Source organism: Alexandromys fortis, unplaced genomic scaffold (assembly GCF_014885135.2).
Source record: "Alexandromys fortis isolate MF-2015 unplaced genomic scaffold, M_Fortis_MF-2015_v1.1 scaffold_100_3062768_6864082, whole genome shotgun sequence".
In the NCBI taxonomy this organism is placed as follows: Eukaryota; Metazoa; Chordata; class Mammalia; order Rodentia; family Cricetidae; genus Alexandromys; species Alexandromys fortis.
Window position 1 is genome coordinate 1,017,823 of NW_026067993.1, and position 26,648 is coordinate 1,044,470.

Here is a 26,648-nt window from a genome sequence, read left to right on the forward strand (position 1 = left end):
CTTCATATGGGTGTTTTTATTCCCCCCCCCCGCAAATAAACTAACAATTCAACAGTGATAATGAGGACCATATTTGACAGTATAAAAACTTAAAGCCAGGAGTCTTTATGGGTGTATTTTTAATACTATATTTTTTTATTAATTCTTTGAGAATTTAATACAACAAATTTGGATCACAGTCACCCCAACTCCCCCCAGATGTACCCTTTCCACTTACTGTACCACTTTTCCTCCTTTTTTTTTTAAATTTTGCATTCTGACCACATTCCTTCCCTCCTCCCAGCCCCTCCTCCATCCATTCACTCCTCTTGCATTTCTATCCAGAAAAGGGCAGCCTACTATGGATAGCAACACCCATGGCATATCTATCAAGATGCAGTAAGATTAAGCACCTCCCCTTAAAATAAAGTTGGGCAAGGTGACCCGGTATGAGGAGTGGAGTCCCAAAAGCCAGTAAAAGAGTCAGAGACAGCCCCTGTCCTTACTGTTAGGAGTCCCACAAACAGAGCACGCTACACAAGTGTCACAAGTGTCGAGGGCCTAGGTCGCTCTCATGCAGGGTCCCTGATTGTCTGCTCAGTCTCTGTGAGCCCTGTGGGCCAAGCTTTGTTGGTTCTGTGAACTTTCTGGAGATGTTCTTGATCCCTCTGCTCCCTACAATCTTTCCTCCCTCTCTTCAGAGGGATTGTATTTATGGGTTTTAATAGTCTTTCAGGGATCAAGATTCTTTGACTTCTGTGTTGGGGAACAGAGAAGAGACCAGATGAAGGACACAATTAAATAAGGGAAGTTTAGCTTAATGCCCTTCATCTGCAATAAGGGCTCTGAGAGAGCCAGGGGTGAGAAAACAGGAAATTGATGGGGTTTGTATGCTGGGGGTGATGGATGGACCATGGTGTTTGGAAAGGAAAAAGAACAAGAAAGAAAGGCATTTTACGAGCCTGCAATAGTCTCCAGAAACAGAACGTATGAACATGTCAAAAGAAGTATTTTTTCCCCCTGTACTGCTTAAATGCAATACCAGTAATGGAACAAACTCATTCCAGCCAAGGGTTCCAAAGGGCACAGAGTGTTTCATGTTAAACACTTTCAGCTACAAGGAAGATGTTTGTTTGGTTTTTGTTTTATTTTATTTGTTTGTTTATGCTTTATAGAGAAAAATAGAAGCATAATATTATATAAAAAGGTTGTCAATGCAGATTTGCTAGAAGATTGGAGGATGTCATAAACATGTGTCCACAAACTGTCAGCCCCCAAATTGCTCATTGCTTCGGCAGCCTGGGACTTCTGCTCTACATGGCCAGAGGACAGATGCTGTGATAGTGGTCAGAGTACAAAACTAAACAGGTTTGTTGTCACAGGGGTTCTCTGTGTAACCCTGGCTATCCTCAAACTCATTTTGTAGACCAGACTAGCCTTGAACTCAGAGAGATCCTCCTGCCTCTGCCTCCCAAGTGCTGGGATTAAAGGTGTGTGCCACCACCACCCGGCAAGTGTCAGACATTTTAAGAAATTTATCAACCCCCATTAAAAAGTAAAAGTTTAATTTCCTAACCAGACTAGTTTAAAGCATTGGTTATGCGCTACATGCGAGAGACTGGATATGTGCATTGGTTGGTGTGCTAGAGTGCTCATAAAGGCGACGTCATAGTCTAATCTCTGGTTAATGGATGTAAAGGCATCTGTCCCTGACCTCATGGCGTTGGAGGGTAGACCTGGAAGCCTGTCTCTGAGGACAGAGTTGAAGTTCTCCGATGGCTGCAGCTCAGTGTTTAAACAGATGGTACCCATCTAGGGATGAAAAGAAACTCTGTTGGCCAGAAGCAGCCAGGATTCCTGAAGAACAAGTCCACTCATTTCCACCAAAATAGCCTCAAATCTGGTTTCTGCAGGTGGGCCACTCCCTCTGGTGCTCATCGGCATTCTTTGCCCTACTTTTTGGTTACCATTTGGGAATTCAGAAAACTTTGTGTTTCCACTCTGGCCTCCTGGTTGAAGAAGGAGGCTCTTCAATAGACCACTTCTGTAAAGCGGGTGTGCATCTAAACGCAGTGTTGTTCGTATACTTGGTTTTGTTAAGTACACTTCTCTCCATCTGAATCTGGTATCCACTGAGGTACTGCTTAGCACCTGCGCAAGTCCAGGCCTTCTATCTGCGGCTCCAAAACTAAAAACTATAAAATTCCCTTTCCAGAGATATGTTACCCTGTTTTTTTCTTGTATGGGGAAATGATTCTGTGTTTTCTGAGTAAATGATACTGTGTTTACACCATTCTCTCTTATCCTATATCTTCTGACTTCCTCTCAAATAACTGACTTCTTCACTAATTTACATTTACATGCACTCACAGATGTGCATGTGTGCACAGAAACACGCACATATACACAACCTGTTGAGTCCATTTAGTGTTGCTCACACGTATGTGTGCCTAGGGCGGACCTCTGGGGATTGGATAACCTATCCGTGGACTTCTACGTTGGTTCCATCTCTATTCCCCCACGTCCTGTGTCTGAGGGTGGGTTGTCTTCAGCAATGGCATCTTAAATCCTGGGAGGAAACTAAACATACTAGCAGTAGCCTGTACTGGTTTGGAGTCTCTTGGTCAGAAGAAAGCAAAATAATGAAATCTATGGGTAAATGGCTGGAGCTAGAAGATGTGATATTGACTAAGGTAATCAAGAAAGATAAACCATGCGTGTTTTCTCCTGTTTGTAGACCCTAGCTCCTAGTCCTTAGACATTAGTGTACATCCTGGAGTGAGTGCACAACCAGGCAGGAACTCAGAGAGCAGATGAGGGTATTCGGTTCTAAATTGTGCTCTCAGATTTCTGAGACTCACAAGTCATGGGGGTTACAATGAGGAGCTTGATCTCATCCTTGGGAGCCTCAGAATGTACATAGACACAGGCTTATTTCTCCATTTTACCTCATCTTGGTTTTGTTTTATTTCTCAAGGCAGGGCTTCTCTGTGTAGCCCTGGATGTCCTGAAACTCAATCACAGATAAGGCCGGCCTGGAAGAGAGATCTGCCTGCCTCTGATTTCCAGCTGTGCGGCACCATGTCTGGCTAGTGATTTCATGATTTCTTTTTTCTTTTCTTTTTTAACAAAAGAGAAACAAATCAGTACACAGAACTGTTTGCAGATAAATCTGTCTCTCCCACAGTGAGCTCCATGTGTCTTCCACAAGGTATCTATATTCTTAACAGGACTAGCTGCTCTAATTTAGTATCAGATGTATATCCCATCATTGCCCCCCCCCCACACACCACAGAAGATAGGTCCCAAACTCACTATCTGTGGCCCGGTACTATTTAGAGGCATTTGACCTTATGTTCAGGATATAATTATAATTGCAATTTGCTGGCATGGTATACCTAAGAGTTCTTGTGTTTATCAAAATTTGCTACATCAAAGAACATAAAACTAGTGCATTCCTAGAAAAACAGGAGAGCCATTCCCAAGAGCCTCATCTTCCAGGAGATGAGAAAGTTTCCATGGCCATGATTTTTTCATAGCCGGACTCAACTACATGCGATCACTTCTCAGTATTTTGTCCAAGATCAGCTGTAAAACAGAACTACAATAAAATGTAAATGTGGTGACTCTAACCCTGTCCCACCATCGAACGTCCTCACTCACACCAAGTCTCATTAGGAAATTTCCCTGCATGTGGCTTCCATGTTCAGTGTTGTCCCAAGTGTCCCATAGATCTTAGAGTCCTTTCCTCAACTGCTCAGCTACTCTTAGAACCTTAAAGATTTCCTCTGGTTCCTTTCTATCCAGTCTGTAGGCAAAGAAGGACTGGGAAGATAAGGAAGGGGGTTCAAGAAAAATAATCTAGAGAGCAAGGGAGGAATCTTAGGTAGTTTTAGACCCATCCCAGCAGAAGCATGACTTCAGGGGAAGCTATAAGGTGATAACTGTACCCAAAAGGAGATAAACAAAACAAAATGCATGCCATTGTCTTTCTCATAACGACCTTCCCAGTGAGTGGGAAAATTGTTGAATTTTGGGTTTTGTTTTGTTCTAGTTTCAGTGTGTTTTGTGCATGTGTGCGTGCATGTGTGTGTGTGTGTGTGTGTGTGTTCATGAGAGAGAGAGTGAGAGAGTGAGTTCATATATGGGCATTACACTCATCTGTGGGTATTTGGCTTTAGGCGTTTTCCTCTGTATCTCCCTATGTTATCTCTGAGACGCAGCTTCTCACTGAACATGGAACTGGCTGTTGTCATTTATACTGCTGGCTCCACCCTCCCAGGGCTAGGGTTACAGACGCTGCACTTGCTATTACACCTGATTTTCTCTTTCTCTACCATGGGTGATAGAAATTCAAACACAGTTCCTCATGCTTACACAGAAAGCACTCGACCCACTCGGTCATCTCCCCAGTGTCTAGCTCTTCTGTGGCTTTGACCTCAGTCTCCCAGGGTTCCACATCTGTGAGGAATAACATTGTCTTGTTTTACCATCCCAGTTTGTTGTATTTTGTGTCAGTGCCCAGAATGGCTGAAGATACCTATTGATAACCTGGTTATTTCTTCTCTAACTTCATAGTGCGTGTTTCAAAAAGAATTTCTTGTTTCTCCCCAGTTAAAAATAGACCTGTCTTTTGCCACACGACGAAGATGAGTTTGATAGTAGCTGTACATTTCTGTGCTTGTCTCCCGTCCTTATAGCTTGGAGTTGTGTCCCAGTAACTGCTACCGCCTATTACGGTGCTTGTGTAGGGTGATTGCTAAATAAAACATGCCAGTTCAAGCTCTTCTGTCTTCCTCTCCTAGACCCGTTACTAAAACTCTTCAGACTCTTTGATTTTTCCAATACCTACTGTGGTAGTTTGAATGTAGTTGACCCCCATCATCCCAAAGGGAGTGGCCTTGTTGGAGGAAGTGTGCCATTGTGGGGGTGGTCTTTGAGTTCACATGTGCTCAAACTACTCCCAGTGTTACTGACCATTTCCCATTGCCTGACAGATGAGGGACTCCTAAGATACCTGTAGACCCTCTTTCCTTTACATGTCTGATAATCTGTAGAGCGTCTTTTCTTGTTTGTGCTTTTGTTTCATTTCCCGCTTCTCCTGCAGTTCCCCATCTATCTCTTCTCGAGCACCCATCAGTCAAAGCCTATACCCAAGGTTGCTTCCTTCTTGAACTTTCTCTCGTCACCCTGGATGGACTTGGGATCTCCCTGTATTCCTACCGTGTCCTTCCCACAACTCCAGCATCTCTTCTTCACAGCTGACATCTCCCTGCCTTGGTTCACAGCCATGAGCTTCATCTGACTTACCTGCCACCATCCGCTCAGTACCAGATCTTGCACATACCAACTCTCCATATGATGAATAAAATTACACGCATGTTGAGTTCTCGCCACTGAGCACAGAAGAAACTGAACGCCTTGCCCTAAATCTCACAACATGGTTTTTGAAAATCAAACAGAGGTGAGAAAGAAAAAAAAAATCTGTGCTTCTGGGATTAAGTGATGTTCACCCCAATGAAAGATCCTTAGCTCTATCGAGTCTGACATCTAACCACACATACCGCATGCCATGTTTATGGAGACAAGGGCGCCATCATCGGTGTTCATACATATTTCAAACACTCCAAGTGGATGGGTAGGTATTACAATGGATGCAAAAAAAAAAAAAAACCCTCCTAATATTGAACTTATTTATAGTTCCAGAGAAGAGAGAGAGACAGTCTGATGAGTGGGCCGTTAAAACTCTAGGAACTTGGCAGCGGCCTGTGTTCAGGAATTCCCCCCTGCTCTGCATTTTAATGCTGATGTGATTTGTAGGCATCACGATTTAATGAGGCCCACAGCTGCGCAAAAAGAGCAGGAGGTGGAGATTGGCAATTAGGAGCCAGCAAGCAATCTGGCAAGCCCCAGCCCCTGGAATTTCCCTGACTCTTGTCAAGCCACCCTGCCTTCCTTGATCCACCTTAGAACCCGGCACTCTCTGAGCTGAACACTGCAACAGCATAAATAACTGTGTAGAGTTTGAAGTTCATCCCGTCCTTGAACTTGTCTTTAGCAAGTGTATTTTTGTAAGTCCGGGAACTACAGTTGGATGAACCGGGAAGGTAAAATAAGAAATGATACAAACCGGCAGCTAAAAGAGAAATGGAAACACTGAGAGGAGCTTGGGTTAATGTTATAAATCATTCCTTTTAATTAAATTAGCCCCACCCGCTCCGATTTTAGCTACGAGCAGAAGTTTCCACAGCAGCAGCGTGGAAGCTGAGAAACTTGTCTGGGGTCTGGTACAGCTGAAGTTCCTAGCTCAGTTTAGATCCTAGCTCGATCCTGTAGTGATACCGGGATTCAAACAAGTAACCTCATTCCTTCCACAACCTGGAGCGAGAATTACTTCACAAAGGGCATCAGGGTGCCTTTTCTCTTCTCAACAGCCCTTCCCCTAACATGTGGACAGGTCTCCATGACATGAGTGTGTATTCTAAATCTAGTGATAAAAAGAAGGAAGGAAAGAAGACAGAGAAGAGGAAGGGAGGAATAAAAAAAACCTTGCTTTTAAAAATAAAATAAATATTTGAAAAATGTATGTCAAACAACACATCTTTTTGGTATTACTAAGTAGTACAACCTGATCATTGCATCTTTGTTTAAAATGATTCAACACATTTATAGATATAAGCAATTCTTCATTGATATAATATTCCCATTAAATATAAAGAAAAAACACTTGGGCTGGAGAGATGGCTCAGCCATTAAAGGCTAAGCTCACAACCAAAAGTATAAAAACAAACACTTTCTGCATAGTGAACAAAGAAAGAGGGGGAAAGGCTGTTGCAAGATGCAGAGCTTAAGAGAGAACTACAGTACTTGGATCTTGTCGTACCTTGATGGAGCTGTCCTGGTAATGGCTCCCACATGTATGTTCTCTTTTAAGAGGGTCCACTTTAGAACGACAATGACAACTGAGAGGAGAGAACAATGTCCTATAGAGACATTCATTAGGGAAAGTGGGAAATTAAAAGCATCTCAATTTCTCAAAGAAAGTACACAAATGTTTTCTTCGCAACCTTTTCTCAGGAGAAATAATAAACCAATGGGACTTGTAAGGTTGCCCAGCTGTTTAAGGATACATGCTGCTCTTCCAGAGGACCCAAGTTTGTTTCCTGCACCCACGTCCAGTGGCTCACAGCTGTCTGTAACTCCAGCTCTAGGAGCTCTGACACGTCTGGCCTCCCTAGGCATACAAGCCTGTATATACTCTAAAAGGTAGACAAATTAACACAAGGAGCATGGCGCTACACACTTGTAATAGCTGCTCTTGGGAGGCTCAGGGAAAAGGTGGTAAGTAAAGACCAACCTGAGCTGTGTAACAAGACTCTGCCTCAAAAATAATGTACGTTTTTCTTGTTTTTAATTAGGACAAGGTTAACTACTACCTTAAATATATAAGAAATGTGTTTCTGTTGACATAAGTGTAAATGCTAATATAATAATCCATAAAATACATTATGCAGCAAGCTAATGGATTTTAGGTGGAAAAAATGAAATTTGCATAACTAAATGGTTACATTATGGTAACTTATTCTGAGGGTGTGGGCAGATTGATTTCTGTGGGAACTATATAATAATACATTGATACTCTAAAATTGCTTACTTACGGTGTTTAAGACTGTGCTTGTTCTATTCAAACACACTTTCAGAGCTGGTAAAATGGCTTAGCAGGCGAAGGCACCTGACACTATCTCTGTTGACCTGAGTTCAATCCCCAAATACCACATGGTGGAAGAAGAGAAGCAATTAACCAAGCTCCCCAAGTTCTCCTCTGGACTCCATACATATGCCATGTGTGTGTTTCCGCCAAACACATAAAATAAATCCCTCTAATCAAAATTATAGAAGCCGCACTTACACATGCCTCCTTCTACGGCATGTCTACTGTGATAACCCAACATATTTCCTGGGTTTCTTATAAGCTTTACTAGAAACGCTGGCATGCAAGGCTGTGTGGGTTTTGCCTCCCCAGTTAGTGTTATTTGGGCCAGAGGTGAAATTCACTGACCAAACTGAGTGCTAGTGTGTGCTGTTGGAGTTTATGTTTTAGAACAAAGCATACGGATGGAAGACCAATAACAAGAGAAATCAAGCTTTAGCTGACAACAGAAAGAACTCAAAAGATAGATTGTGCTTTTCTTGTTCAAAACAACAGGTTGTTTTCTGTAAGTGGATATAGTCCTCATGACAACTACAACTGGCAGGAAGGAATGTTTGCTCCGCGTATGTGAAGTAAAAAGATAGCACACAGTCATTTGAAGTCAGTGTTGGTAAACACTCCCCAAGCACTAGATATTGTCACGGCTGCTTTAAGTCTCCTTCCCAATCTGTTGATCCAGATCAGGAAAGCAACTTGGCAGCCCAGAAAACAAAGAGAAAGAAAGGAAAACAGCAATGGAAGCCTCGGACGCAGGCTAAAACACAACACAGCCAGGACGACAAAACGAGAACCCACAGAATGGAGTGTAGGTATATTGTACCTTATGGAACTCTGGGGTTTATTTGTAGATGTTGCCATTTGTGTGTTTTGTTTCCTTGTGCCTGGAAAGTTCAATAAGCTAAGCAGAAAACAACTTTATTTTTCTTTTTTACCTAACACTAATAATATTTGAAACCTGAATTAAAGAATAGTTAAGATTCAATTTCATCTGAGCATGAGCTTACCGAGTCCATTTTAAAAGTCTTAAATACAGGTTCTAAATTTTCCTTCCTGATTTTAACTTTAGTATGGTAGTGATTTTAGTACTTAAAGTATTAATATTAATATTTATAATATGTTTTAAAAGCAATCATTTTCTAGCATAATGATCTGATTTTTGCTTAATGAAAAGCAATGAGATAAGTAAAAGAGCAAAGATGCCATTATTCTATAGCTACAAATACATTCTCATCCTTTACATAGCAAACGTTTCTGGGATTATTTTATCTACAAAGGTAAGTCTTTAAAACAATGAAATAAAGATATGTATTTAGATGATTATAGGTGTATTAACAATAACAAAATAGATTTTACTCTCATAAACTGTAATTCAAATATTGATTATAGAACACTGGCTTAATATATTCAGATAAATCTATAAATACAATATTAAATGTAGGATTAAAATGATCACAGTGATAAGTTCAGGAAGTGTGTATGTGACACATTGAAACAGTGTCTTTTTTTCTATGCTCTCATTACAGATATCCAATGTGTGCCGGCATCTAGCTAGACTATAAAAAGGGAATAAGAAAATAACAATGCTGAAAACACCTGAATGATATGATTTATTATTTTTAAAACCTATATTTTTAGCTAATGTGATATAGCTATTAACTAGGATGACATGATTCTAAAATGCAATCAGTGTTGATAATAATTATCAGCAAAGCTAAATGTTTAATCTGCATATGTATTGCTAAAGTCCTGTGAGAGAGCTGGCAAGAGAGACATTTCGGCGAATTGTAACAAAACACAAAACAAGTCTCAGACATCCTGAAGGGTAGGCTTTGTGCACTGAGAGGAAACAAAACTATATAATGAAGATCCTTCCTTCTGGAGGAGGGGTGATTTGTGGTTTCCATTTGTGGATTAGGGGTTTGGAGTCAGAACTACTCCCCAGTTAAAGACTATTATTCCAAGTCATCTGTCTGGCCCTTATCTTTCAAGGCTGCTGATGTCATGTGGCCTTCTGGCTTTACAGTTTGTGTTGTAAAACTGTATTAAGTAAATCACTGCTTGGCCTATTAGCTCTAACTTCTTATTGGGTAGCTCTTACATCTTAATTTAACACGCTTCTGTTAATCTGTGTATTGTCACATGGCTGTGGCTTCCCAGCAAGTTTCCTTCCAGTATCTGTCTCTGGTGGGGCTACATGGCTTCTCTCTGACTCGGCCTACTCTCTCTATATACCTCTTTTAGCTTGGATTTACTCTGTTTAGCCATTGGCCTGAAAACAGCTTCTTTATTAACCAATGGCAATAAAACATATTCACAGCATACATCACCTCCCACATCACCTTCCCTTTTCTGCTTAAATAAAAAGAAAGGTTTTAGATTTAATATAGTTAAATTACATATAACAAAACAGGTATCAAGCAAGAATTACAGTTAAAACATTTATGTCTACTTTTATCTTTTATTATAATTAAGGAACCTATAACTATCTATTCTTCAACTCCATCAAAGACCCCAGAAGGATATATTACCCAAGTAAACAGGAAGTGCATTGTAAGCAACATCTAAAACTCTGGAATTGACAGAGACATCATGCTACCTGGACAGTCACCCAAAGGCCTTCTGTAATGTTGCAGGCATCCATCTTCAGCCTACAGGCCCATACTATCTGGCAGACCTTTCCATGAAGCAGGAAATTTCAAAGACAGTTCCACCTATATTGGCAGTTTATCAGTCACTTTCTTCTGTGTCCTGCAGAATGTCTGGGAGACTCATGAAGCAGGAACCCCGAAGGATCATCCCACCTTTAGGCAAGTCCAGTAGTCATTTCTCTGTGGGTCCTGCATGTCCATTTCATACAACATAACACCAAACAGTCTAGTCAAGAACAGTTTCTTGCCCAAATGGCTAACAACTTTCATAAGGAGCCTTTTCCGTGCCCATCATCCTCTTGAAGTAGATTGGTGCTGCCCGGAGCAGATGTGTCTCGTTGTCATGAAAAAATCTATGTTCTTAAAACATTTTAAATACATATACATAGTCTTTGAAAGATTTGAATAATACCTATCTAACTGAAATATATCTCTATATATCTAGAAAACCTAACTACAAGACTATACATTTGACTATTATAGATGACTATTAACCTATGTTTTTAAATTATACATTACATTTTTAAAAGAGCTACACAAACACAATACATTAATCAAGAAGAGAAATATACATATATAACAAAATTGATCTTAAATTTGTAGCAATAAACCAAGATCCATACCAATGCAAAGTATGTATAGCAAGTTTGCCTTTATATCTAGCAAGCTATGGAAGATCTAAGATCCAAATAGGCTGATTTGTAGGTACTGACCTGGGAAGACAGAATCTATAGCCAAAAGATAGAAATCATCTTCAGAACAAAACAAATAAACAAGTAACAACAACAAAACAAAACAGAAAGATACAATTAAGGACGGAGGTCACAATAGCATGCTTTGTCCCCTCATGTTCCTAAGCCTTTTGTGTATTGCCAAATTCATGCTTTTAATTATGGTCTTGCTGTATGCATATTATGTGTAGAATAAAGTTGGAGGGATTTAGAGGGAAGAACACACATGAAATATTCCAATTTGCCATGGAGACTTTCTCAATAGCTAAGATGTAGGGTGGGCAAGGTGGGAGAAGATGGTGTCTTTACAGCATCTGTCTGGACCAAATGTTGCTCAGTCTTAGTATTTATTTGTGCTGTTCCATTGTTCTGAAGTATAGCAGGTTCTGCTAAAGAATTGCATCACCCATCCACAGTGGAGAACTATGGTTCTTCCTCGCATGACCCATTTCTGAGGACAGGTGATGCTGTTTCAGGTCTGAAATGGTCATCTCTTCTTTCACTTGGTTAAAAGACTCCATACCTTGGATCTCTAGCATACCCACCAGAGAAGGCATCTCCCGAGCTTTGTCAAATCAGCACACTTTTTTTCAAATTTCAAACATAAAATTGTATAATATACTAAACAGAGTTTTAAGAACTCCATATCTTGTCCCACCTACTTCAGTTTCTAATTTAACATGGCAATGATAGTCACGCCCATGGTTGGTGAGAGGGGCAGCTATGAGCTAAGGGACAATTCCATGTATCAGAAAGACATGTGTTAGGTATCACCTACCACACTGATTTTTTTTTTTAAAGAAGAAACACCTAGGCTTCAATTTCTATTAAATCCAATAATTGGTGTCATAGAAATTTCTTTTAAATCTACATGTATGTTCAAATATTTCTAGTCATTTTTCCCAATTATAACTTAAAATGATCAGTCTTTAAGTTTCTCTAACACAGCTGAAAGAAGGGACGTGTTTGAGAAATGACAACATTATTTAACTCTTCTGGGCATAACTATTTAATTCTGCCATTAGAACATCCTGGAGAGCTACAACTCTTAGCAGTGCAAAGACTTTATCCCAGGGTTACTGAATCAGCATGTGTACAGTTTGGTTTGGAACATCAGTATTTCTCATAAGCTTTGCTACACAATTCAAATGTTTTTGCCAAAAGTCAAATTTCTGGGTTCTCGAGGTCGACTTCAGAGGGCATCTTGTCTAATTCACCTGTGTTTCTTTATCCAACCCCACCGTGAACAACAGCTGGGTTATGGTTGTTTAAGTTGTCTGCTTCCTAGTAAAATTTCCCTGGAAGCAAAAGCTCTCAAGTACAGAAAAGGAATGCTGTCCCAGCCTAGATTACCATTGCCTTTCCCCCTCAAGAAGATTGAAGCCCTGGCCACGTCCAAGGCTCCAGTGTCGATGATAAAAGGAAGTCGTTGCTTACTTTACCCTCTTCCCTTTCTCAGCTGTGCCTGGATGGCTGTTTCCACAAATATGAATCTAACCGGAAGTGATTATACCATTCTTGTAGTCTTCATATCTATATTAAAAGTTAAGGTTTCATGATATACAATTTAAAAAGTATAAAAAAGTCTGACATTCAGCACAGTTTTAATTAGTGCACACAAATAGTGCCCGAATATATGTAGGGGCTTAAAAATCTGTTTGATAGCATCGTTTCTGCTTTTCTTCTTCCAAATTCTGAAAAACCCATAGTATCATTTTATCTCATTTGTTTATCTGGCCATTTATGGATATTAGAACTAAACCCACTTTCTGTGGATATGGTCTTTGCCCTGAGTGATACCCCAGTCCCAAATCCCTTCATTCATAAAAATTCTGCTATTGTGAAAAACTATTATTGAGAAACTAAGACAACAAAATCCTCTTTGTTGTTGATTTCTGCTCCAACTTAACACATACTATATATCTAAATACTGCTTGTTATGTTATTTAACATTTTTATTAATTCTATGTGTGGGTTTTATTGTTATACCCATTTTATACATGGGGAAGCAGACACTCAAGTTTCCTGAAGGATCCGTCTAGAAAAAGGCACTGAGTGAGCAACTTGTTCTCATGAAATTCCAACCTCTTGGGTCTATCTCTCCCAGCTTTCCAGAATGCTTGGGTATTGAAATTTCTGCACCAGACATTGAGTGGAGAATGCCAGCAGGTAGAGAAATATTATGCATCTCTGGACAACACTTGAGGGAAGTCATACAACTGAGCAGACATCATTTCAAAGTCACAGCATTTTATAAATATGGAGCACTGCCCTTCTGTGAATTTTTATCCTGTCTCTCTAGGAGAAAGAAGTGATAAGAAAATAGGAATCTTTCTAGCTGGCTGACTGGATTTATTAGAATTTACAAACTCCACGGGTGAGAGATTTTACACTTTTCACTTATCTGAACTCTCTTTTAACACTTCCACTCTGCCAACAGTTGACTAAACTGTAAAGGAACTAAATTCACCAGACGTTTCAGCAGGGGGAGAATTGTACACAGCACACAGTGACAGCTGCTCGTGCAGTCCGAGACTCTACCCGAGATCCGCTTCGTGAGCAGGGCTCCTCTAGACCCTGAGCGAGGCAAGCGTGGACAAAGAGTCCTGTCTTCCCTTCAACTTGAGGGAGACTGATTTCACTTCAGTCAAGCACTGCAATTACCATCAGGGAACTGTGACAAGTGCGTGGAGGAAAGACTAGAAGGGACAATGACAGCATGTATTAGGGGACTAAGCCTCATATCAAAGTGTGTTTCCCAGAGATGGTGACATTTAAACTGAGCTCTGAACAGTAAGTAGATGTTATCTGAGTGCTAGGCTGTCTGGAAAGCTGCGGAAACTACTTTGTAAGCTATGGGTGGCTTCACAAGGGAAGCAGAGGGAATTGAAAGTTGAAAGGGTAATTCAATATTATGTGGAGAGCAAGGAAAAAGAACATTCTTGGATGGAAAATGGCGTGAATCCGTATGACCTTAGCACACCTCTTTAATTCTGAAGAGAACACACACAGGCAGCCTCTTATAAGCACACACACACACGCACGCACGCACGCACGCACGCACACACACACACACACACACACACACACACTTTTCCACCTTAGATTACATTCATCCAGATAAATGTCTTCCATCAAGTACTGGCCATATGTATATGATGTCTCTGATACACAATGTCTTGCTTACCATTTAGTTTCCACCACCCATCCTTCACAGAGGACTAGACCGAAGCGAATGTTAAATCTGGCTAGTGAGTGCCATCAGCTTCCTAGAGGTTGGCGGTCCATATGTGAATGCACCGTCCTCTGGGACAGACACCAGGGAGGCTCTTTAATTCATATTTAAGTTGATGTCAGGAACTGTTTAGTGAGTGAGGTTTATTAGGGATCTTGAAAATCACCATTTAACCACAGTGAGCCCCTTTCAGAAGCCAAAGTGAGATTGCATAAGCAGTTGGCCAGTTTGGAAGTGACTTGTGTTTTGGCTTCAGCTGGTCTAAGAACGTGTCATGTGACTCTGGATAAGTCAGTCATGGCAACTTCCTGAGCTTCTGGTTCCTTCTCTTTACCGGGAAGATACAATGGCAAGGCTCTAAATTCCTCCGAGGAGCCCTGGCAATGATAGACACACATTTGGAGTGCACTGTTGGTGTACCGTTCAGTCATTCTCCCAGTTAGCATAAAGCACCTGAACGTTGAGAGTCATTTTTATTGAACATCTTAAAGATCTCTGCCTCCATGGTCTTCTTCCATGCCTGTTATATTCATGCTTTGATATCACTAGCAGTTACTTGCATCATCTTTTATACGGCCTGAGACCCCAAAAAATAGCACCAATGACCCGGGTTTCTGGCTGCAGGGTATGGATGCTAGAGTCAGCTGGTGTTCTAGTTCTGCTGTGGTACTCAACTGCTGCCTGGGAGGAAGGTCACCAAATTCAGTGTTCCCCTCCACAAAGTGAAGTGATGATGCCACCCGTAGATAGAAAGGAATGCATGAGAACATGTATGAAGTATTATGTCCAGATGATGCTACCACCCATAGATAAAAAGGAAGGGATGTGAGAACATGTATGAAGTACCATGTCTAGCACTCACTGACTGTAGATGGCCTATGCTCTAATTTCTTGTTCTTCTTTAATATGCTTCATTTCTAATACTGTTAGAAATACTCCAACGGAGAATTTGTTTCAGTCATTTAATTTGAAGAGAGCATTGGAAAGTATTATTATTCCCTAAAATTAGCTTTCAAATGATGAAGATAAGAGTCAGGTCCAAGTCTTTTCTCCTCCATCTTGATTCATTTCCTTGTTAAAAACTGTAGAGTAGATATTTTCCCATTCTGTAGTCTGTCGTTTTGTCTTATTGACCATGTCCTTTGCTTTACAAAAGTGTTTCAGTTTCAGGAGGTCCCATTTATTAATTGTTTCTCTCAGTTTCTGTGCTACTGGGGTTATATTTAGGAAGGGGTCTCCCATGCCAAGGCATTTAAGTGTACTTCCCACTTTCTCTTCTGAGGTTCAGTGTGGCTGGGTATATGTTGAGGTCTTTGATCCATTTGGACTTGAGTTTTGTGCATGGTGATAGATATGGATCTATTTCAGTCTTCTACATGTTGATATACAGTTATGTCAACATCATTTGTTAAATATGCTTTCTTTTTTCCATTTGATATTTTTTGCTTCTTTGTCAAAAATCAGGTGTTGGAAAGTGTGTGAACTAATATCCAGGTTTTTAATTAGGTTCCATTGGTTCTCCTGTCTGTTTTTATGCCACTACCAGGCTGTTTTCAGTACTGTAACTCTGTAGCAGAGTTTGTAGTCAGGGATTGTGATGCCTCCAGAGGTCTCATCTCGAACATATACAAAGAACTCAAGAAATTGGTCATCAAAAGAACAAGTAATCCCATAAAAAATGGAGTACAAATCTAAACAGAAAACTCTCAACAGAGGAATCTAAAACAGCTGAAAGACACTTAAAGAAATGCTCAACATCCTTAGCCATCAGAGAAATGCAAATCAAAACAACTCTGAGATTCCATTTTACATCTGTAAGAATGGCCAAGACCAAAAACACTGATGACAACGTATGCTAGAGAGGATGTGGGGTAAAGGAAACACTCCTGCGTTGCTGGTGGAAGTGTAAGCTGGTACAGCCCTTTTGGATATCAGTATGGTGAGTTCTCAGAAAATTGGAAAAAGCCTTCCTCAAGACCCAGTAATACCACTTTTGGGTATACATCCAAAGGCTGCTCAATCATGCCACAAGGACATGCGCTCAACTATGTCTATAGCAGCATTGTTTGTTATAGCCAAAACCTGGAAACAACCTAAATACCCCTTGACAGAAGAATGGGTAAGGAAAATGTGGTACATTTACACAATGGAGTATTACATAGCAGAAAAAATAATGATATCTTGAAATTTGCAGGCAAACGGATGGAGCTAGAAAACATCATATTGAGTGAGGTAACCCAGACCCAGAAAGACAATTATCATATGTACTCACTTATAAGTGGTTTTTAAACATTAAGCAAAGAAAACCAGCCTACGAATCACAATCCCAGAGAACCTAGACAACAATGAAGACCCTAGAAGAGACATACATGGATCTAATCTCATAAAAAGAAGAAAAAGACAGGATCTCTTGAGTAAACTGGTAGCTCGGGACCATGGGAGAGGGTAGAAGGGGAAGGGAGAGGAAGAAAGGGGAGCAGAGAAAAATGTAGAGCGCAATAAAATCAATAAAATAAGAAACTGTAGAGCAGTCATGGCAACCTGATGCTTGGCAGCTCACCCCACCAAAAGACACACCCTTTCTTCCTGGGCCACCTGCCCTGCTCACCACACCCTTGGCTGGTAACCTTGAGACCCAGGTAGAGAACAGGTTGAGTGACTCTGACTTAGTTTGCAAAGGAGAGAAGAATTTCAGGCATAGGGAAAGATGTGATTTACCAATGAGCTCCATTCCCCCAACAAGTCAAGAAACAATAGGGAGATAATCTTCCACAGCAAGAAAGCAAAAAACTTAAAGCCCTAAACTTCCAGAGGGGCCCTGAGGACTTCAAATCTGAATCAATTAGGCTTAGAAAGAAGTTGGCTTCAAATTAACCTTCGCAAAGTTGAGACTCACTCAATAACTATCAATAAATATCCCCTGATTTTTATGTCTGATGTATCACATTAGATGAAAACTTGTAAACCCTCCCACCCCAGAAACTTCCAGAGCAGCAAAAGTCACCTAAGAGCTTGGTGACTTACACCCTGATGCAGTTCACTCCAGAACCAAGAACCCTAAGAGGTCCATTTAGCAGGTCCAATATCAAAAACACCCACAGAGCTAATCCAATGCTCTAAAAGAGATCATGCACTGGCTGTTGGGAAATCCAGACTGTGGAAAAGCTACAAATTCAACTTGCTAAGGTTAAACTGTGCATGGGAGCTCTTCATCTACCCGAAGAAGTAATGGGAAAAAACTAGGGGGGAAAAAAGAAGCGCTCCTAGAAACAACATGTGCCACCCCTTGGACAAAGCAGAGCACAAAACAAGGATTCACCCATCTAAAACGACTTCAGCCTGGAAATGGAGGGCTGAGTTCCAAGGGCAGCTGTGGGTCCAGACCTTCTTCATGGCCTTGTGTATTAGTTCTACCTCGGTCTCCAGTGGCTACTCAACTTTAAAAGGACTTCTAACCCTCATGTTCCCGAAACCTTTCATCCATCCTCACCTCTAGGCCCTTGAAAGAAGGTTTTGAATATACAGTCAGGCTTGCCTTTGGATCTTACTCATGTTGTATATGCTTTGCTTACATGACCATTTTAATTTCCTTTCATTCACAGGGACCCTCCAGAATCGCAACAGAGGAATTTCAGTACTCTTTATAGCCCGACACAATCAAATTGTCCTTCTCTTCCTTCCTTCCTTCCTTCCTTCCTTCCTTTCTTTCTTTCTTTCTTTCTTTCTTTCTTTCTTTCTTTCTCTTTCCTTCCTTTCTTCCTTTCTTGCTTTCATTCTTTCTTCTTCTTTTTTTCTTTTTCTGAGACTGGGATTCTCTGTGTAGCCCTAGCTGTCCTGGAACTTGCTTTATATATCAGGCTCGCCTCAAACTCACAGAGATCCACCCACCTGTCTCTACCTCACAAATGCTGGGATTAGGGCATGCACCACCATTGTTCAGCTAAACAGAAATTTCTTATATAAACCCTTTTGGTATTTGTAACTGTTAAATAGCACCAACTAGACAGAAAAGTCTGAAGCCAAGGGTTCTCTTGAAATGTGATATAATAAGAATGGCAAAAATAATAAATGGGCAGTAAGAAAAGTTATCAACAGCATTGACTAAAACTTACCCTAGGCTCTCTCAGAATGCTTCATAAATACTTGATCATTTAATATTGACATTGATTATAAGGGGGATATAATAGTCTTCTTGTTTTTATTTGGGAAACTGAGTCCTAGGGAGTTTATTAAACCTGGTGGAGCAATACTCTGGTAACATGAGAGAATTAAAGGTAGATTTAATTAATTAATTGTAAAAGCTTTGTTTTCTGACTGCCATCATCAGAGACGTGAATAGATAATGGTCCCCAAGTTTGTCTTGCTAATAAACAGAACTCTAATCTCTATTTTAAAAATATTTTGTTTTTCGCAAATTTTCTGGTCTTGGCAGTTATTCATAATCTGATTATTCTTCTTTATTGACATCAATTCTGTAATATATTCATTTTCAAGATTTGGCCGAGGCTAGCATGGCCCAAAGCTTCCTACATTCCCAGCATGGGATGCTATGATTTGCCCTTATCTTAACCATCTCCAAGTTAATTGTTGGAAAATTCAGAGGAGGTAAAGGAGCTCACAATCTCGACTTTAAAAAGTGAAGGCCCCGTTGGGCGGTAATGGTACATGCCTTTAATTCCAGCACTTGGGAGGGAGAGGCAGGTGGATCTCTGTGAGTTCGAGGCCAGCCTGGTCTACAAGAGCTAGTTCCAGGATAGGCTCCAAAGCTACAGAGAAACCCTGTCTCGAAAACAAACAAACAAAAAGAACAAGTGAGGGCCCCTACATCTAGCTACTTGTTTCTAGTTCTGTGTGTCACCTCTTTCTGGTACAGGACATCAGTTCCAAGATGAAGATGGAAGATTTCATCTAAACAAAGAGACGTTGACATCTTATTGTGCCAACGTTACCCAGACCCATGAGTCTTTGGTCCTGAATGTCAGTGGCATATTCTTGTATAGCATCTGTCTACCTACCTATCTAATGTTGGAGTTACTGCATTTCACTTAGAGATCTGCTCATGCTCTGTTGGCTTTGCAGTGAGCATTTCTATCTATTAGGTGCCATTCTGGGACAACAGTTTGTCCTTGGGAGGCAGTGCCAAAGTGAAAATCCAGTGAGGCAGTGTCTTGGCCTGCCTCACTGAAAGATATTGAATGAAGGCCAGGCGAACTGCATCTCCAAAGAATGGCGCTGTGTTTCGTAATACTTGAGTTACTTCACACGGGGCCACATCAGGAATCCATTGTGAAGCTCTTCTCGCTCAGCACAGCTTGCCTTCCTGGCAGGATTTAACAACCTCAATTAGGAAAATCCCAAGAATCATATTTAGGAGCCTCTGGGAAGGCATTTCATCTCCGGTTGTCGTTCAACGTGTTGATCCACCAATTATCAGACTCACTGCAGACACTTCAAATGTCCCACACAGGCTAAGGAGTGAAGACGGCTGAAAAGGTGAGACAATTCGTCTACACAGCCCTGCCATCTGACAGGCGGTTCTGCACCAGCACACATCACCCTTGTTTCTCAAACAGACCAAGCCGAAGCTGAGCTAACGAAGTTAAGCTTTATTAGCTAATGTCTGAGTTGGTAAACATTGGTGTAAATCACTAAGAACTGGTGTTTGGTTAGCTATGCTGTGTTAACATCTAAATAAAAGGCCGACTTTATACTTATTAGGTCAAAGAAAGAATTCGAATTCTCTCTAATACAGAAACAACTCAATGAAAATCAAAGTAGGTATGAATATAGTGATATCAGAGTACCCACGTTTACAGTTTTACAAACGTTGNAGCTCAAGAAAGAAGAAAGTTTGACTTTTCTAATGTTTACTCATTCTAAACTTTTTAATATCTTCACTTTAAAAAGACAATGAACCATTGGTAATGATCTGATGACTCTTGCATTAAAGCCCAGTGTTTTGTAGCCATTTGAATATGCCTCTTGGTGCCTCCCCAAGTTCAATGCCAAAACAGTAAGGGTGTGTCTACCTTTTTTACTGCTTGTCATTGAACCCAGAGCCCCATACATACAAAGGACATGCTCTATCACTCAGCTACATGCCAAGCTCCATGTATGAACTTTTTATTTGGATTTTTAATTCAAATTGGGTACAAAAGTTAACAAAATATTTTACCAGATGTCATACTTGCATGTAGAAGGTGACTGATCAATTTTGTGATGTGAAGCAAATCTCAAAACTAAGAGCAGCGTCACAGAGTTGCTATAGTCTTAAAATAAGGAAGTAACTGTGCACACTTTGGCCAGGGAAGATCCTTACTATGTTTTGTGAAGACTGACAGGAAAACTGACTTTTCATTCACAAAAGAGTGAGTTTGCTGTACGCAGGGGCTGTGTTGTCCACTGCATTATTGTGTGTCCACAGTCAACTACTCAGTATTCAGTGAGCTTATGTGTACTTAAGTCGGAATTCTGTGTTTTTCTTCTCCAGCCTTTTCCTTGCTCTGACAAGGAAACCAACCGAAGGAAGGAAAGATTGGTTTTGGCTCACAGAGGTGCCAGCCCCCAATGGTGGACGTGGCATCACGAAGCAGTGAAGCTCACATCACTATGTCCTGGAAGTGGAGTAAGCATGGCCGTGCTGTTGAGCTTGGTCTTTTACTGTGTCTGGGCACCTCTCCTAGGAGATGCTGATGCCCACCAAACATGACTTCTTAATCAATCCTTGCTAAAAATGCCCTCACAGACATACCTAGAGGGAAGCTTGCCTAATCTATTTCTCATTCCAGTCAGTTTGGTAATCAAAATTAACCCATCACAGGGTGTATCAGTCATTCCTTTTTATTCCGATATAATTTATGTGAGACACGCATAATAATAGGCACTACTTTACATTCCACAGCGAGATGGTTCTCCAAGTAAACAAGGGAATATCAATTATTCAGATATTTCTAAGAACTACTTGAAGTGATAATTTCAATAAAATCAGCACACCTTTATCACATTGTAAAAAATAATTACAAAGAAATACAGAGCTATAAACAACAATATTTATATAATTTATGACATTTCTGATACTCTTTTAAGAACATCACATACATTAGAATGCTTAGTCCTCAAAGAGCATGGTTTATTATTAGCCTCTTTATAGATACAGAAAATGAAGGAGTAATCAGTATATGGTCTCACAGCTCATTAAAGAGTGCAGCTGGCTTGGGAAGTCAGGCATATCAAGCTTTAAAAATGTAACGACATTAGAGCTGATTGAGATGGCTTAGTGTACAAAAGCGCTTGCTGGGCAAGTTGGATGACCTGAGTTTAGATTGCCAGAGCACCCACAAAAGCTGGGCACAGTGGCACAGACATCTCTAGTCCCAGTACCCTCCTATGAGAAGGGAATTGTGGAGACGGGAGAATTTCTAGAAGCTCATGGATCGGCTAACCAGGGTTAGCAGCAAGAAGACCCTGAAGGTTGTCCTCTGACATGCCAACATGTACTTTGACATTCCTATGTTCACATGCATATATGTGAGCAAGCATATATATACCACCCATTCACACACACACACACACACACACACACACACACACACACACACACCACATACACACTAGCAAATAAAAAGATGTCAGTAACTACTCTGTCATATCTTTGTTGGAGGATTAACCTATAACATCTGTCTTAAAGGAAGGAAGGGCTACTCCCTCTGATTAAGATGAAACAAAGTGAGGGAAATAAGGGCATGAAAAGAGGAAGGGATGGGTTATTGAAGACTGAGAGGTATTTCCATTTAAATTCAGTTAAAACAAAGGGCTGCTGCTCCAAAGTCAAGTCCTAGCCCAGCCCCTCTTAAAATTCATTCTATTTTGAGATGAGGTCTTATTACATACATGGTCTCCAAATTGTTTTGCTGCCCCTGCCTCCACTGAGCTGAGATTTTAGGTGTTTTCTGCTGTGCCTGACTCTCCAGTTTAGATTCTATTTTTACTGTCTAGTTAGAGGTAACTATGTAGGGGTAAGTTATATCACACTCTTTTTCAAAGTGAAATCTTTATTGAAAATGAAAGGAAGGTGAGGAAGAGGAAGAAAAGAAAGATGAGAAGGAGGAAATAAATAAATAATAAATAAATGGCAAAGAAGGGAAAGGAAAGGACAAAGGGGGAAAAAGAAGGGGATGCAAACGTGCGAACGAAAACACACAAGCACATAATCAAAGAGCAAAACCCATGTTTTAAAATCACTTTTTATTTATTGATGTCCCTAAGGAGAATCTTCTACAAGATGGTGCTCTTGCAGGAAGGACCCCAGGGGAGCTTGTTAAGGTGTCTCAATAGGACCAGCTCACAGGAGTTGTAAACCCACGAGAGAATGAGCATTGGAATGAGTGCTGCCAACCTGAGACCACAGCTGCCTTCAACACCAATCCAAACAGCACACAGAGAGACGGAGCTGAGGTGGAGAAGTAAGAGCTGGGATTCTACATTTTAGTCCATTCTTTAACTAATGTGGCCCTGAACAGCCCACACTCGGTGACGTTTTGAATATGAACATCTCTGGCACATGACGTGATGATCTAGCCCAACGGTTCAGTTCTCAGTACAATGGTCCACAGTTCTGATTGATACCTGACTGAGAAATTGGTTTGTTTATACAACAAACAGCAATAAAGTTCCAGAGGACAGCAATAGCAGGGCAGAAAGTGGCTGCTGTTCTAAACACCAGGGACGACAGTGGAGATGTTCGGCCTTCTCAATGGGAGGCATACTTTCTTTTTACAGATGGTGACCAAGCAGCATGAAAGGAAATCACCACTGAACGCTCATTTGGAAATGTGTGGCCACCTTTCTGCCTGATGCAGCTAATGAAAATTTCATTAGAGGAATATTTTATTTTAAGAAAATTCAAGCTGTAGAATACCGCGAAGGACTCTTGCCTGGCCCCCCTCTCCTGTGTTAGAAATGAGCAATCTGAGACCTAGGATGAAGATATAATTTAACTCAGCTCTCGGGATGCATATGCGGGCATACGATTTGGGGATCTTATGACATGCATTTTTTTTTTTTTTGGTTTTTCGAGACAGGGTTTCTTTGTAGCTTTGGAGCCTGTCCTGGAACTAGCTCTTGTAGACCAAGCTGGCCTCGAACTCACAGAGATCCGCCTGCCTCTGCCTCCCGAATGCTGGGATTAAAGGCGTGTGCCACCACCGCCCGGCTGACATGCATGTGTTTTACACACACTGTAGGAATTATTGGCAGAATCACAAATTCTTCAGATAAAGAAATTTTCGGTGCAGACCAGGTTGGCATTACCTCCCTGCGTGGCTTTGATCAAGTTAGATGCCTGGCGCTGTGATTTCAGGAGTCAGTTATCCTCTTTGACGCTTGAGTTTCTGTGGTTTAAAGTGAGGGGGCACTGCATAGCTCCGCTGTTTTGAGACACTTAAAACAAGGGAGAGTCGGAGGTGCAAGGCAATAGTTTCCTCTCTAATAAGCAGTCAGAACTAAACACCTCTGAAACGGAAGTCTCCGAGGATCTCTCTCCACACACCTACACAGAAGAACACAGAGCTCCTGGCTAAGTCCTAGGGCGTGACAGGTGAGGACAGATACCTACAGCTCCCTGGATATCAGTTTTCCATCAGTTTCCTTTCCAAGGCCAGTGGCCATAAACTTTTGAAGGGTTGAACCCTATCAGCAGCCACATCTCGCCTCGGCAGCAGAGCACAGCAGATAAGGTCTCTTAAATTTTGAAAGAATGAGGCAGGAAGTCCTTTCAGAGCCAGAGGACACAGAACAGCTGTTCCCAGGCACAGGGGCGGTGTCACCCAAAGAGTCAGGGTCAGGAGTGCCTCGAAACTGCCTTCTTTAAAGCAAGAAGCATCTGTTGGTGCCTGAGGAGCCTTCCCCAGGCATCAAAGCCCAGGAATAAATCTGCCAGATCTTAGGGATGATCACACCCTCTACTCACATTCACCCAGGGCAGTTCTGAAGTCTGTGACCTGACAGTGGGAGATTGGCTTGAATTATATCCCCTCTTCTTGGTCTCAAGTTACTCATCACCAACATGCAAGTGTGAGCGAGGGGAGTTGAACAGGCTCTGCTGGGAGCTTTGCTTTTAGTGAAACTTTCTTAAATCTAAAGTACCTCCTGAAATACTATTCTTCTGATCTTTTGTTTCTTTTCTTTTCTTTTCTTTTTGGGTGTGTGGGGGGGGGTTCGATGAACTTTATTGATGGTGTTTAAGAGAACAGCACTCCCTAAGCACCTTGCTTTCTTCTGGGGGTCTGAGATGAAAACTGTGAGGGGAGATGCCCATTGTCAGAGGCTGAATCAGAAGGGCCTTTTTCTTGCTTTCGTGTTCTTACTGGGGTGGGTGGCCCAGGGCTTCTTACTCCCCGGAGGTCATGTAGGCCATGAGGTTCACCACCCTGTTGCTCTAACCATAATCATTGTCATGCCAGGAAGTGAGCTTTACGAAGTGGTCACTGAGAGCAATGCCAGCCCCAGCATCAAAGGTGAAAGAGCGGGAGCCACTGTTTAAAGTCACAGGAGACAACCTTGTCTTCAGTGTAGCTCAAGATGGTAGCTCACGATGTTCTTTAGTGGATCCTTGAATGCCAGCTTCAGCACCTTCTTGATGACACCCTACTTGGCAGCTTTCTCCCGGTTGTGACATATCAGATCTATGACCGACACATTGGGGGTAGCAGCGTGGAAGGCCATGCCCGTGAGCTTCCCTTTCAGCTCTGGGCTGACCTTGATCACAGTCTCAGCAGCACCAGTGGCTATGAGGATGATGTTCTGGGTAGCCCCATGCCCATCATACCACAGCTTCCTAGAGGAGCAGTCCACAGTCTTCTGAGTGGCAGTGATGGCATGGACTATTGTCATGAGTTCTTCCACGAAGCTGTCATGGATGACCTTGGCCCAGAGGGTGGATGGTGAGGGGTGGGAGAGGTGGAGGGGGGTGTAAGCAGTTGCTGCTACAGGCAGCATGGATGACAATCTTGAGTGAGTTGTCATACTTTCTGTGGTCCACACCCATCACAAACATGGGGTATCAGCAGAAGGGGCAGAGATGATGACACTTTTGCTTCCACCCTTCAAGTGCCCTGGTCTTCTTTATGGTGGTGAGGATACCAATAGACTCCAAGAAATACTCAGCAATAGCATCACTTCATTTGAAGTTGGAGGGATCTCCCTCCTGGATGATGGTGATGGTCTTCCCACTGATGACAAGCTTTCCATCCTCCTCCTTGACAGTGACATTGAACTTGCCATGGGTAGAGTCATACTGAAACATGTAGACCATGTAGGGGAGGTAAGTCAGGGCTCATTGATGGCAATGATATCCACTTTGCCAGACACATATATATTATATAATATTTATTTTCTATTTTTAATAGAAATATTTAATATTGTAGTGATTTGAAAGAAAATGGCCCCCAAGGGGAGTGGTACTATAAGGAGGTGTGGCCTTGTTGGAAAAAGTGTGTCATTGTGGGGTGGGCTTTAAGGTCTTTTTCTCAAGCTTCATTCAGCGTGACAATCAGTTGACTTCTTATTGCCTGCAAGATGAAGGACTCTCAGCTACTCCAGCACCACATCTGCCTGTGCTCCACTGTGCCTCCCGCCATGATAAAGACGGACTGAACCTGAAACTGTAACGGAGCCCCACAATGAAATGTTTGCCGTGGTTATGGTGTGTCTTCTCAGCAATAGAAATACCAAAGACAAATATATACATAAGGACCATGGAGGTGACGCCTGGTATGGAACTCAGAGCACACGTCTCCTGCCTTCCGTTCCTTTCCTATATTCATGAGTCCTAGCCAAGCATTGTCTTTCCTTGTTCTTTCTCAAAAATTCAAACAGTTGAAAAAACTTCTCTCTCTTCATTTTGTAGGATCAGAAACTCAGGATGGATATGCAAGGAGCCAGCATAGCTGAGGGCAGTGCCAGGGCACTGGGTATGCTGCTCTGCCCTCGTCCTTCCTCTTCCTCTCCCAGGTAGTCTTTCTACTGCCAGGCTGGGTCATGACCCCATAGGGGCTCTAGTGACCCTTTCACTAGGATTGCCTTAGGCCATCTGCATAGCAGAGATTTACAATAGGATTCCTAACAGCAGCAACATTGCAGTTATGAAGGTAGGTGGTCACGACAACATGAGAAACTGTATTAAGGAGCTGCAGCGTTAGGAAGGTGGGGGAAACACTGACATATTTGCTGCTTGATTCTTCCTTTTGCCCTTTGAGGATGAGGTGAATGAGAAGATCTTACTTTAAACAATTGTACCACACTTTCCGTTCTGTAGAAGTCACCCGAGAAAGCAATTTCTTCTTCTT

The 26,648-nt window shown here is 41.6% G+C and overlaps 1 protein-coding gene and 1 long non-coding RNA gene across 7 annotated transcripts in view; one reads left to right on the forward strand and one right to left on the reverse strand.

The window, feature by feature from the left end:
* Positions 1-26,648, reverse strand: part of Tp63 (tumor protein p63) — a 200,967-nt gene that overhangs the window by 137,873 nt on the left and 36,446 nt on the right. The gene's annotated exons all lie outside the window — the stretch shown is intronic.
* On the forward strand, positions 8,345-25,291 carry LOC126512307 (uncharacterized). 2 transcript variants are annotated; one of them, XR_007595001.1, is made up of 4 exons: positions 8,345-8,495; positions 17,907-19,797; positions 20,795-20,929; positions 22,570-25,291. It is a non-coding gene; the product is annotated as an uncharacterized lncRNA (long non-coding RNA). The 2 variants fall into 2 exon arrangements; XR_007595002.1 differs by lacking the exon at positions 17,907-19,797.